This window comes from Pyrus communis, chromosome 4, assembly GCF_963583255.1.
Source record: "Pyrus communis chromosome 4, drPyrComm1.1, whole genome shotgun sequence".
NCBI lineage: Eukaryota > Viridiplantae > Streptophyta > Magnoliopsida > Rosales > Rosaceae > Pyrus > Pyrus communis.
Genome location: NC_084806.1, coordinates 16,436,820 through 16,451,742, shown reverse-complemented (window position 1 = coordinate 16,451,742; position 14,923 = coordinate 16,436,820). Strand labels below are relative to the sequence as shown.

Here is a 14,923-nt window from a genome sequence, read left to right as displayed (position 1 = left end):
TTCCGTCAGTTTGGATGGATATTCCTAACGGCGTTAACAGAATCAGTTAGATTTAACGGAATATTCCTTACGGCATTAACTGACGCCGTCAGTGTGCCAGGCACGTGCCTGAGCGTGTGGCCGTGCCTTGGCCGGCGCGTAGGGGCGCGTGCGGTGTTAGAAAATTATTTTAAAAATTTGGGGATGTTCGTGAGGTTGAGTAGATCACGTTGGTGTATTCATACACCCCATTTGAGCATTGTATGAGAAGTTATTTCGTAATGTTGGTTATGTGCTTTTAAATTTACGTTTTTATGGTTGTTTCGCATATAGGTGAGACCTATCCCGAGGACGAGCGCGGTTACTCGAGGCAAGGGGGTTACGACCCTTCTACATACTAGTGAGTGGGCTTTTGGTTTTCCGTATATACCTATATACTTGTGTTTTTCCCAGAAAGTGAAATGAAACGTTTATATGTTTTATATGCCATGCATTATGTTTGCCCATTTAATTATGCATTATTAGTTGCATAAATATATATGTTTGGTGCTGCGGACGCACAGGTAAGTGCCAGGTGAGTTATGGTTTATGTTTATGTTTAGTAGTAATTTGAGATGCATAGAGAGCTCATAACCTGCACCCCTGGTGTTAGTGCTCCCGCCCAAAGTTGGGCACAGTCCTTCACGTGATGTTCACCTCCCATACCACACGCTCATCTTGGATCCAAGTTAGGTGCACAGTCCTGTCGTACAGACTACTTTAGGTGGTTTCAACTCGTAGGTGACCCGCGATTATTCGCCCAGTCTTCACGTGATCGTAGCACTTGAGCGTACTTATTTACGCCCAGTCCTATCGTACAGACCACTTTAGGTGGTTCCGACTCGTGTGCAGGTGTAGTTAGTGAGTTGGAGATTAGAGCTTTAGATTTAGCCGTACAGGTCACGTTAGGTGACTCCGGCTGACAGATTATATGGCATGGATTGGCATTACTTGAGTACTTGCATCTTATTTGAGGCATTTGGCATGGCATATTTCTGAGCATGATTTATATATATGTATTTATTATATTTTCTGGGAAGTATACAGGTTTTACGGTGAGGGGTTAGAACTTTGTTTATGAAATGATTTTTAAAAAGCTTTGTTTTTGCCCACTCACACTTTCTGTTTTGCGCCCCTCCAGGTTCTAGTTGACTAGCACTTTTGGTGGCTTCCCAGGGGATTTCTCGGCTTATCTGACAGATTATCACCAATGTAGGACCACCTTTGGGGTGTGTTTATTTAGTGTTGTTTCTCCCGGACTGCACTAGGTCTTTCGTGCTCTGAACTTTGTTTTTCACGCTTACGCTTGCACATGTATGTTTTACTTTGTGTATAGCTAGGTTTGTTTTTATTCGTACTTTATTATTATTTCTTAGCTTCTGCACTGTGCACATGGTTACGTCACTTCCACGTGATGGCCAGCATGCCCTGATCTCATTCGGGGTGTGTCAAGTAGCCAATAGTAATATTCCCATTAGGCAAAATAATTTAATTATTCAGTTAGTTTTAAATTTAGCTGAAAAATTAGATCAAGTTGAAGAACAAATAGCATAAATAAACCAAGTTTTACATAACGAATCTTCATCACTTCCACCATCTTTGCTAGATAAACTAGAAAATTTAACTTTAAGTGCAAATAATAATATTAGAAGACCTAAGCTAAATCCTTTTGATAATAGAAAATGGAACTCTTTAGAAAAGAAGTAATTAGAGCTAAAGATGTTTATCCAAATGAAGAAGAAGCACACGAATTTATTCGAAGAGGTTTTGAGAAAACACAGAAAAATAAATAAAACTTGTACCAATTAGGTTTATTTGAAAATAGAAGCAGAATTGTAAGTAGCATCAGTCAACATGAAGTTAGCTATATCGATAAAGAAGTTACATTTAATTTAATTAGTAAGGAAGCAGTTATGCATTTGAGAAAATCACATTTCAGTCAGATTCATATAGGAACAATACTAATTGGAATAGCAGGATTAACCAGAGCACAAGTATGCACAAAAGCATTAGTGTCTATATATATATATGTGTGTGTGTGTGTGTGTGTGTGTGTGTGTGTATGTATATGATGATAGATGGGATAATCACCAACAAGCAACAATAGTAACAGCTGAAGTAGATTTAAGTTCAAACTTAGCAGTCATAGGATGTATTCCAAATTATGTTATGACAATTAATGAATTTAGTAAATATATTAAAGTAAGCATAAGAACAAAAAATTATAATATGAAAGGAGAGTATAAAAATTTATGTATTAGCTTAATGTATATTGGTAAAGTGTCTGATAAATATACATCTTAAGTTTAATTTAGAATTTCAAAATTTAGTTCAAACATTAGGTAGTAAACATGTAAATATGATAGAAGCAAAAACCGTAGATAATAGCTTTTTAGAAGGAATTCAGTGGACATTACCTAATTTACAAGTAACAAGAAATAAACAACCAGATAAAGTACAAATATATAAAACTAGTACAGGTAACGCAACAATTAGGTTTAGTATTTACAAGAAACTAGAAAATATAGAAGAATATGAGAGTGAGATCGAAAATGACAGTGGCTTTTGATAATTTAGATATTAATTTAGTTGACAAAATTTTTGATCATATTGTAGATAAGCTTATAGAAGATATTGATCATTTAGATGAAGAAGAGTACTTAGAAAAATATAGGACATATGATTTAGAACTACATAGAATTTCAGATGAAGAAATGAAAAAATTAATTTTAGAAATAGGAGTAAAACATATTTTAGGATCAAAAGAATATAATAATTTATTAGAATTGAGAGAAGAATGTAATCCAACAGAAAAAAGTAGTATATCCGGAGTAGAAAATTCAGGACACGCAAGTAGGACTGACCAACAATTTTTTAGACCAACAAATGAACAATATAATGAAAAAGCAAAAGTAGATTACATAAAAGAAAGTACGATAAAACCACCTAGAAAAAATAGGATTCCATATTTGAGGGGGTTAGAACAAATTAATATAGCTAGTAATATTTTAAATTTAGATAATGTAGATCCACAAGATTGGGAAAGAACGATTGAGAGATAGGAAAAGGGTTGCGTACATGCAGCATTAATGTTAGATTTTAGTAATTTACAAAATATGTTAGATTATTTTGAACATACTTTAGATGGTTTAGTTTTTTATTATTTTCAGTCATGGAAAGTTCAAAATCCAGAATAGCATCAGACAACTAAAACACATTTTAATATTGATGGTTTTGTTACTTTGATTAAACAAAAATTTTTAGATCATAAAAGATTAGATGGCAGAAGTGAACAAGAACAAATAAGGGCAATTAGAAATTTAGAATAATTAAAAATTTGTGATTGACAGTATATAGCTGAGTATACAATAGATTTCTTTAAATATTTAGGAAGAACGGGTAGAATTAGTAATATTAATTTATTAGATACTTATATGACAAAAATAAAAGGACCAATAGGAGAAAAGATTTGGAATGAATGGCAAAAGCATCCATAGAAAAATGATATTGCAATAGGACCTAGAATTCAACATGTATATGATATAATTAGACAACAGTGTAGTCAAATAAAAGCTAAGAGACAAATTAGAAAGCAATTTTACATGAGTTGTAAAAATATAGATTTACCACAACAATATAGTTGTCATAAGAAAAATAGCATTAGAAAATATACAAAAAGAAATATAAGTCATATAAACCTTACAAACAGCATAAGAATTTCAGCATAAGAAATTCAAGAACATATAAGAAGAGAAAATATATTCCAAAACAATTTAGGAAAAGAAGAGGCAGACCTTGGATTGGAAAATATAAAGCACCAAAAGATAAGAGTAGTTGTAAATGTTATTCATGTGGAGAAGTTGGACATATTAGACCTAAATGTCCAAAATTAGGAAAACAGTCGAGAGAAAAAGTACATTTGATGGAGTTGTTTAAGTTAGAAGAAGATGAAGATATTCAGTCAATATACAGTTTAGATGATTTAAGTGATAATGAGAGTATTTATAGTATAGAGAGTATTAACATGATAGATTCAGACTCGAAAAATTCAAATAGCACAAATAGTGATTTAGAAGAGTATATGTGTGCATTCATAGAAGAACAACATGAAGAAGAATATAAATACATTAATTTAGGTTGGCCAGAAAAATGTCATAAGTGTAGTAAATTAGTTGCAAATAAATATTATAATACATATTCAATATTGTGCGAAAAGTATTATAATAATAAGTTATTAGAAATTAATTTAGCAGAATCACAAGAAAATACTGAAATATTAGGAAGGATTGTTTATAGCATAGAAAATCCAAAAAATAGTTCTTTAATTACCATAAATTGTGAAATAGAATTAGCAAAAGAACATAAGATACAAACAACAGCTATGATAGATACAGGGAGTACAAAGAGTGTCATAAGAGAAGAATTAGTACCAGAAAAATATAGACAAAAATTAGCAAAACCAGTGAGAATAAACAATTTGATGAGAGATCAGTTTACTTAACACATTGCATCAATAATGAGTCTATTAAAGTAGAAAAACAACAATTTAATTTACCATTAACATTTGTTTCACCAGTAGGATCATACCCATTCATTTTAGGTTTAAATTTTTTGAAAAGTTTACAAGGCTTTTTATTTATGAATCCTAGCATAACATTTTTCAAAGGAGATATTACAATAACTGACCAAAGTAATGCTGTAGAAGCATACAAAATCATAAGTATAGAAGAATCTAGTAGTCAAGATAGTTATTATTTGGAAAACTCAAAAGAAAATGTTGAGCATAATAACATAGAAGAGTTTGATGAAGAAATATTTGAACATAAATATCCAATTTTAGAAGAAGGAACCCGTATTGAAATATTATAGTTAAATAAACCAAAAAGTTTAGAAGAATTATTACAATTAGCATAACAAACTAGAATTATAGGAGAAGATCCATAGTTACATTGGAATAAAAATAAAATACTAGCAAAATTAGATATAATTAATCCAGATTTAACCATAAAGACAGCTAACATGCCTTGTAGTTTATTAGATAAACAAGAGTTTGAACAGCAAATAAAAGAGCTGTTAAATTTAAAAGTAATTAAACCCTCTAAGTCTAGACATAGATTAGCAGCATTTATAGTGAGAAAACATTCAAAGCTTAAGAGAGATAAGGCTAGAATAGTTTATAATTACAAGAGATTAAATGATAATACATATGAAGATAGTTATAAGTTACCAAATAAAGATGAGCTTATAAATAAAATTCATGAGAGTAAATATTTTAGTAAATTTGAATGTAAATCAGGATTTTGGCAAATACGATTAGCAGAAGAATCAATTGAGTAGACAGCTTTTACTTGTCCAGAAGGACATTTTGAGTGGCTTGTTATGCCATTTGAACTTAAAAATGCTCCGTCGATCTTTCAAAGAAAGATGGATCAAATTTTCAAGAAACATGATAATTTTTGTAGTTTTATGTAGATGATATTTTAGTACATAGTAAAAATAGAAATGAACATAGAAAGCACTTAGAAATAGTTTTACAAGAATTTATCAATAATGGTATTGTGATTAGCAAAAATAAAATAGCATTAGAAAAGCAAGATATAGAATTTTTAGGAATGTATATTAAGTCAGGTACAATACAATTACAAGATCATATAGTTAAAAAAAGTCTTAGAATTTCTAGATAAATTAGAAGATAAGAAACAGTTACAAGCATTTTTAGGATTGTTAAATTATGCAAGAAATTTTATCTCTGATTTGGGAAGAAAAGTATTTTAATAGTGAAGATATTAAATTAATTCAAAATATAAAGGAAGAAATTACTAAACTTAAGCCATTAACATTACCATTAGATGATAGTTACAAAATAGTTGAAACAGATGCTTCATCATTAGCATGGACAGGTATACTATACCAGAAAAAGCATAAAGAGTCACCAAAGTCTGATGAACAAGTTTGTAGATATTAGTCCAGAAAATTTAGTAATGTACAATCAAGATTACCATCAACAGATTTAGAAATTTTAGGAATAATTAACTTACTTGAAACATTTTATTTATTTTTACACAATGAAATATTTACAATTAGAACAGATTGTCAAAATATAGTTTTTCATTATAATCATTTTGATGCATTATAAAAGGTAATGACAATACATTAGCTGATATTTTATTAAGATTAATTTGTTGAATAGGAATGGAATATCGTGGACCATCATCCTCAAATAGCACAAGACCATAAGGCGGAAGAACACCTTTCAGTAACATAATGATGCATTATCAAACTCCGTCATTCAGTGGATTCCAAAATAGCATAAGCAAACCAGCATCCCCACGAGTACCCATTTTCAACTTTAATGGCAACATTGTTGAATGAATCAGAAATCCAATTCTGAGGTATAGGTCAAAGGTACCAACGCTTTCTGATAGGCAACATATTCTCTTAGATAATTTTTGGAATATCCAAATCAAACAGCCAAGCATGAGGTTAAGTCATGAAAAATTAATTAGAGCCTTAGAACAAGAGTTTGATAGCTTTAATTTTAATTTCCATCAAAGCCAGCATCATATTCATTCTCTTGAGCACAAACTCCAACCTATCTCTAGGGACCATGAGTCATTACTTAGTAAGTTTAGCAAAATGAACCAAGAACTCCAATATCTCATAATGCAGCAGAAGACAAGTGACACCCTGAAAAGAGAATTGAAAATAGGTTTGGAAACTGATCAACATAAGAATAAAGGAAAAGAGGTTATTGAACCCATAAAACAATAGGCTAGTGAGCCCATAGAAGAGATTAAGATTGAGCTCTTAGATGAAGACATTGAAATGAAGCAGCATCAGCATCTGAGCGACAAAGAAAAACAAGAAAGATATGAAAATTTTCTTAGGAATATATCTTTAGACTTAATAATAGATGGTATCCTATTAGAAAAAATATCAAAAGAAAAATTAAGGATAATGCCATCAGATATGCAAAATGAAATCCTGAGCAGAGCATCACAGTCCATGAAAGAGTTACAATTACAGTTACAATGTGCTTTGTATCAGTCCATCTTTGATCCAAAATCGGGGATGGATATTATTATAAAGATGTACCCACCATGTCTTTGTAATAATATAGAGAGTTGTATTTGTAAACTAGAGGTTAGCATAGTTGTGGCCAGAATTAACATGAAAGATTTTAGACCATGGCATTTTAGTTATGATCATCTGAAAAGCATAACTTGGTAGAAGTTACCTTATCCTTACTATTAGAGTTTGGTTATCTTGATAAAATATTTATTAACCATATTTCCCAACTAGAATCATTTCCTAAAAAACTTATAAAAGTAGCAGAAGAGTATCTAGAAAAATGGAAAGAAATTTGCATAAGTTTTATTAGTAGCCCTCCAGATTGGTATGTACATATGCATAAGCAGAAAGCTAGGCACATAGCCATGATTAATGAAAAGTCCTTTAGACTATCCCCTATCTCTCCACACAGGTGAACTCCTTCATACAAAGGTATTGTAAAAATTCGAGGGATCCAAATGTTTGCCTTAGATGAGTTTGAAGATTTTAGTTATGATATGATATTAGTAGCAGAAGAAGAAGAAATGCATATTTTTACAGCAAGTCAAAAGCCCGTCATCAACCATACTGGAAGCCTCAAAATTTCAAAGGAGAAACAAAAGATATGTATTACAAGGTGAAAGAAGATAGAGAAAGAGATGCAGAGCTAGTAGAAGGCGATGAACAGTACTGGAATAATTTGACAGAAGAAGAGCTGCATAACATCGACAACATGATGGAAGCATAAAGAGCTGGCAGCAAATTAGTATAAGTTGAATAGCATCATGTAAAATAATGTATTTCCAGACAAAAATGTCAACGTCATTGTGGACCCCTCTACAATAATAAAATAATGGCATAAGAGTAAATAAAGAAAAAAGCTTTATCCATTATGAACTTTTCATACACAAAATGTCTTTTTGATTAAGAATGAATAGTACCAGACCATTTTCGTTAAAACTCCCTATATAGAACAAGCCATCAATTTCTTGTCTCTGAACTCTACCAAAAGCTCAATCTGCAAAATTAAACCTATGCAAAGAACTGGTTCTAGAAGCTTATATGTCTGCAAGCGCTTCTACTGTTTGTAAGGAAATCATCTATTAGCTTTTTAAGTCATGTATCTAGTCAATCATAAACTTGAAACCCTAACAACCGTGTTCTCAAGTGAAATCGTCAAAAGGTCGGATTGCTCGTTTCAGTCATCTCTCCGTAATTTTCATCTAATATATTTAGGGCTTTGGCATTGGTTGCAGAGATTCGAATTGCAATAAGGATTATAGCTTTATAAATTAGGGCTTGGATTGGATTTGTATAGTTTGCTAAGTTTGTTTAATCATATTATATCAATGTTCTTGTGGATATAGGATTGATTTCAATTCACAGTACTCATAGTTGCCAATTACAATCATAATCGAATAATCGAGTTTGCAATTACAATCGCCACTGCATGCAAGGTGAGATCACAATTCTCAAATTGCATGCTCCTCCCTTAATTGTAAGTAATTCTGTAATTTCTTGTTACCAAGCACGAAGGGCGAACCAATATCATTAGTTTTATTGTGATTTGCAATGTAATTTTTTTACTGGAGCTGACAATAGGGTATTTATGGGTTGGTTTCACGATGAATCCGGGAAACAGGTGAAGAGTGAGATCTGATGAAGAATGATAGTAAGTCACATATAGCTTTTAAGGTATTTTCTTCTTTGACATTATCTTGTGTTTTAAGTAAGAATTTGGAATGCTTTTATTTATTTCTTTTGTGTGCAGAGCACCCTGTTCCTAGATTATGACTTGGTAGTATGAATTGAATGGCCCATTTTCTCTGCTTAAAATTTTCTTTATTAATTAATGGAAACATTAGAAGACTGAATTTCTAATCGGGATTGGAATCTATGGCCAGAAGCTCTATAATAAAGGCAATAAAAACAGTTTCAAATGAAAATTACAGAGAAATAGCAAAAATCATCATTTCTATATGATAAACATATATCTATAGCCCTTATGCAGAAACAAATCATTTTTATATTATAAACGTATATCTATAGTCCTATAAACCACAATGTCAATACTGGAAATAAAACTATTTGATGAAAACATATAGCTTTTAAGGTATTTTCTTCTTTGACATTATCTTGTGTTTTAAGTAAGGATTTGGAATGCATTTATTTATTCTTTGACATTATCTTGTGTTTTAAGTAAGGATTTGGGATGCATTTATTTATTTCTTTTGGCTGCAGAGCACCTGGTCCTAGATTTTGCCCTTATTATGGAGCTCCATGTCTGTTTAGCAATCAGTCTCCTAATGTTTCCATTAATTAATAAAGAAAATTTTAAGAGAGAAAATGGGCCGTTCAATTCATACTACCAAGTCATAATATAGGACCAGTATGCAGCATCGGTTATAACAGAATATTAGTATGTATCATCAATTATGGATTATTAGCTTGTTTTTGGATTTTACCATTTTGTCTACCGGATCATCGTCTTGACTTTTTAGCTTATCTTGGATTTGTTCTTTTTGTCATCCACGCAAACAATATCATTTGAAATTCATCATCACTTGTTTGATCATTGCCTTTTTTTCGACATATCTGAAATAGTTCTTTCATCATCATCATCTTCTTGCTATTAAACATTAATCATCTCATCATCAGCAACAACTTTAAGAAGTTTAGGTACCACTACGGCTGCATCCTCATTAGCTACTTGCTCAGGACCCACTACGGTTTCACCTTCATGATGAAGCACTAATTTGTTTGACGGTTTAGCTTTCTTGGATTTTAATCCCTTCTTAGCTACTTTTTTTTTCCATTTTCCTCTTTTTTGACGTCGGTGGAGGATCGACAAAGTCGTCATCATCATCTTCTGGGAGATATTCAATTGAATCCTCAATTTGTTTTGCATTGTCCATCTATGAAAGGATCGACAATGTAGATGCATAGTTGTGTAGAACGAATTTACAAACAGAGAATAGAACCAAATTAATTTACAAACTGCAGCATCAATAAAAGTGCAGCATCAGTTCAAAGTCAATCATTAGTTCAAATTGCAGCATCGAAGCTAGACATTTAATGTTCATACTCACAAAATTTAGAAGCATATTCATTTTCTTTTTCAAATGTTTAAGAATTAATTTAGAACCAGAAAGTACAACCAGAATTAATTTACAAAGTGCAGCATCAATAGAAAATGCAGCATCGAACCTAGACAGTTAATGTTTTTACTCACAAAATTTAGACGCATATTCATTTTCTTTTTCAGATGTTTAAGAATCAATTTACAAACTGAAAGACAACCAGAATTAATTCACAAAATGCAACATCAGTACAAAGTACAACATCAGTTCAAAGAGCAACATCAGTTCAAAGTGTAGCATCAGTACAAAGAGTAATATCAGTTCAAAGTGCAGCATCAGTCAAATTGCAGCATCAAAGTGCAGAATATCTTTGCACATAAAGTACATGTAGAATCATGTTTTTACATAAAAATGATTGTAGTATTAGTTTTACCTCCAAATCTTCATTTGCTTCTTTGTAGAATTGTGCATTTAGTTTTGCCAAATCCCACTTCACTGTTGTTGGTGAGCGTTTCTCCCTTCCTTCTATTCTATTGGGTTGATGATTGTCGTGTGATCATAAATCCAATATTATAGACAAAATAAAAGTTATAGAGTTGTATATTTTTGTAAAATAGGACCAAAACTGAATTTTTTTTTTTTTATTGGTTTTTGTTTGTTTACCAATAAAAGTACAACAGCACCACTGACGGTTGGTTGTTTGTCTCTTTTCCTCTTCTTTGTTCTATCGATTGATTCCAACAAGTATCTTGTTGTTTCCTTGGCCCAGTTGTATTGATTGATGTTATTGATAGAGTTGCAATTCTTGGCCAAACTCGAAGGGAGTTTCCCCGTTGAGCTCCCAAGCAGATTAGTGTTGAGCAAATACAGAATTATATGGCAGGCTGCATCTTGATCCCCTTATGTTGTCCCAACATCAAATGCAACTTGATTGCTTGTGCAATTTCTCTTTTTCCGATTCTTGTCATTTCTGATAAGTATTTATCAATGAATTTGTTTTCTCTAGGCTTTGGGATTCTGCAATCTCTTATTAACTGAAGGGCTTCTCTACCTTGGTTTGGGATCCCAAATATTCGTTGGACATCATCAACATTTACTTTGCAATATTCATTGTTGAATATGAGCATCCCTTTTTCAGTGTCATACCAATTCACTATATATATGACATCCCAATCGGATTTCTTCATTTGTAAATCACTTTTTATGTAATCTTTCACTAGCTTACCGAAAGCTGACTTATATATGAATGCCAAGACTTTTGGCTTTTCTTCAAGTTTCGGCTTGAGCTTTTGTACTAATTATGCAAAGGCCAAGAGATTCAACCTTATTTGAGCATAGTTCTCATCTGTTGCTCGATGCTTTACGGCAAGAGAAGCTGATTTCTTTTTTATTGCAAGATGTTTTGCGTTTGTCATCATCTTCATAAATAAAATAAAAAATGAAATGATCATGAGTATAATAAATTATCAAATAATAAGAAGTCATATAAATGACAAACTAGATGCAAAGGGCAGATGCTTAGCACACAAGAATTAATTTACAAACAGAAAGTACAAGCATATTTAATTTACAAAGTGCAGTATCAATACAAAGTGTAGCATCACTTTCAAAGTGTAGCATCAGTTCAAAGTGCAGCAAACACACATATGAACTACAAAGGGCATATGTTTAGCACACAAGCTAGATGTAGTATCACTAAGCACACAAGGGCAGCATTAGTACAAAGTGCAGCATCACTACAAAGTGCATCATCACTACAAAGTGCAGCATTAGTTTCAAAGTGCAGCAAACACTTGATAATGCATACATTTTTTACAAGTGTAGAATCAGTACAAACTGCAAAGGGTAAGTGCTTAGCACACAAGCTAGATGCAGCATTACTAAGCACACAAGCTATATGCATCATCACTTAGGTACCATTTGGTACGTAGGACGAGGCGTTCCATCCCACGTTTGGTGCGCCCAAAAATAGTGAAACGCGCTGTCCCACGAGATGAAATTTGGCTGATTTTTCGTTCCGCCTCCCCATGGAACGACTCATTCCACGCCCGTGGAGCACAAAATTTTAACATTTTAAGACAAAAATGCCCCTTATCTTTTTCAATATTTACACCATACAAATCGCAGAACAAAACCCTATCATCTTCTTTCCCTCTTCTTTGCCTCTTACTTCTCCCAGTTATCTCGCAACCTTCCTCCTCATCCTCTCCCGTAGCCTCTCTTTTCTCTTCCCCACGAAGTGGAACTCAAAGCTCTGCATCTCCAGGTTTGATCTCTGCATCCAATTCCAATCTCATTTTTTTTTTTCACAATATTATCTGATCCTCTGCAATCGATAATCTGGTTCTAATCTGCCATCTTCTCCTTAAAACCTAGGTTTTGCTCTCAAAGTTTTGATCTTTACATTTTTCTGCTGTAACTTTTTATGGGTTTTGGTTTTTAAGGGGCTTGAAGGTTGATCTGTTTGCTTTTGAGGTAGTTCATGTTGATTTCATTGGATGATACGATATAATGAATGATCTAGTTTGGTTTGGATTCATAATCTAGGGTTTTGAATTGGGATTAATTGTTCAAGTAATTTTTAATTCTGCTGATTGTTTGTTTTATGAGTGTTTCTATGTAATTAGCTTATGTTTATGTTGCTAGGAAACAGCTCAAATTAATAAATCATTTTAATTTGATTTTTGTGTTGTGATTTGATCAGGTTCCAGTTTAGTAATGACTAATGAGCTTTTGCTTTGTTAGACTAATGAAATAGTCTTCATTTTTTTTTGAAATTTTGATTCGTTAGACTAATTGGGTTTTCTTTATGTGTTTATTGTGTGAAGTGTTGGATAATGTTTGATTAACTTTGGGATTTTGTTTCCATTTAGTTTTTCCTGTGGAAGAGTGAGGGCATTTACTATTGATTTGGAATTGAAGAAGTAAACTTCAAACCTTTCCATGGTGTTGAATTTCAAACCTCTAGCATCTGCCCGAAGAATTTCATTATCTTCGACCAGACTGATCATCGAAGTCAGATTGTGTTCAATCCTGAAATTGCCCACAAAATTACTGGTCCTGCCTTTAACCTCTATGCAGCTTACATCCAAGACAATCTGAGATTGATAGCTTGTTGAAAGTTTTCTGGTTTTTAATTAATTGGGGTTTTCTAGTGCTTATTGTAAGGCAATTGATGATGCATGGGTAAGTTAGTCATTTAATCTTTTGGTTCCGTTCCGTCCAGCGTGTACCAAACGCAAAACAGAACAACTGTCATGTTCCTTTCTGCGCGTACCAAACATAACACGGAACCTTTGTTCCATCCCGTCCCGTCTCATCCCGTCTACGTACCAAACGGTACCTTAGCGCACAAGCTATATGCAGCATCACTTAGGACAAAAGTAGATGCAGCATCACTTAGCGCAAAAGTGGATGCATCAGTTAGCGCACAACTAGATGTAGAATTGGTTTGGTAACGCACAATGTAGATGCATAATTATGCAGAACCAATTTACAAAGTGCAGCATCAATACAAAGTGCAACATCAATTTGAAAGTGCAACATCAGTTTCAAAGTGTAGCAAACACTTGATAATGCATGCATTTTTTACAAGTGCAGCATCAGTACAAAGTTCAGAATCAGTATACATATAAACTAAAATAGCAAACTGAAACATCTAAAACACTAAAATTGCTTTTTCACGAACTGGAACATTGAGTTTTTTGTAAAATCAAGTGCCAAAAACATTTGATAATGCATGCGTTTTTTACAATTTTCTTTTGCACAAACCAGTGCAAAAACACTTGATAATGCACCCAAAACTTTGATAATGCATTCGTATTTGACATATTTCAAAATGTAACTAGCAAAATGGATGATTTTGAGTAGTAGGAAAACCTTTGAAACACTGATCTTTTATGGGATTTGGCTGAACTTGTCCATTGCATTACTAAAAATTCAGCTTGAAAATATCAGAAACTGTGGAGATTTTAAGGTTTCTGGGGAAGTATCTTTTGCGTGATAGGGTTTTTGAAATGATAGAGGTTTGGGGGAAGAGTAACGCGGGTATTGAATGGAAAAGGGAAAGGAACCGAGTAGTTTTTATGATTTTTTGTCGTGTAGTGGTTAACGTGGCCGTTTATTAACAATTATAGTCGAGTGGCATGGACCATAATTTAGTCGGCCCTTTTCTTTTTGGGTTGGGTTTTGTTTTCTGTTATTGGGTTTTTTGTCCCTCCATGTAATGTTTTAAAAGGTGTGAAGTTGTGTGAAATATGGTATATAATTTTGTCTCTGTAAGTAAGGCTTCCTTTGATAGCATGTTGCTCATAAACGCCATATTAAGTTTCTTAAATGCTATTAAAAGTATAATATGGCAATTTAATAGTATTTTCATGAAAAAAACGCTATAAAATAATACTATTGATTGCTTTCCTATTTTCTCTACTAGGGTTCAAATTTTTTTTTTATATTTATTTACTACTTTTCCGTTTGTTTCAGAAGTAGTTATTTAATAGAAAAATTAGATGTCACTTTAGTGGTTATAAACACGAAAATCCTCTAACAAATGAGAAGAGAACACGTGTACAAAGTAATAATTGTGTTAATATAGGGTTTAGGCTACAATCTCTTTACAATTTGATCATCTGATTCGATCTCCGAAATGTAAGATGTGTAGTGTTGTTGATCCAAGGGTTGCTATGACTTGATCTTAGATAAACGGATGCCGCAAGATTTTGGGACTTGGCAACGGAGGAACCGGCATGTGTAGGGGTGCTTGGTGGTTCTTCATG

General features: G+C 32.7%; 1 long non-coding RNA gene across 1 annotated transcript; it reads left to right on the top strand.

Moving 5' to 3' along the window:
• Positions 1-12,321: 12,321 nt before the first annotated feature.
• Positions 12,322-13,307, top strand: LOC137730627 (uncharacterized). The gene is made up of 2 exons (XR_011068197.1): positions 12,322-12,414; positions 13,022-13,307. It is a non-coding gene; the product is annotated as an uncharacterized lncRNA (long non-coding RNA).
• Positions 13,308-14,923: the final 1,616 nt, after the last annotated feature.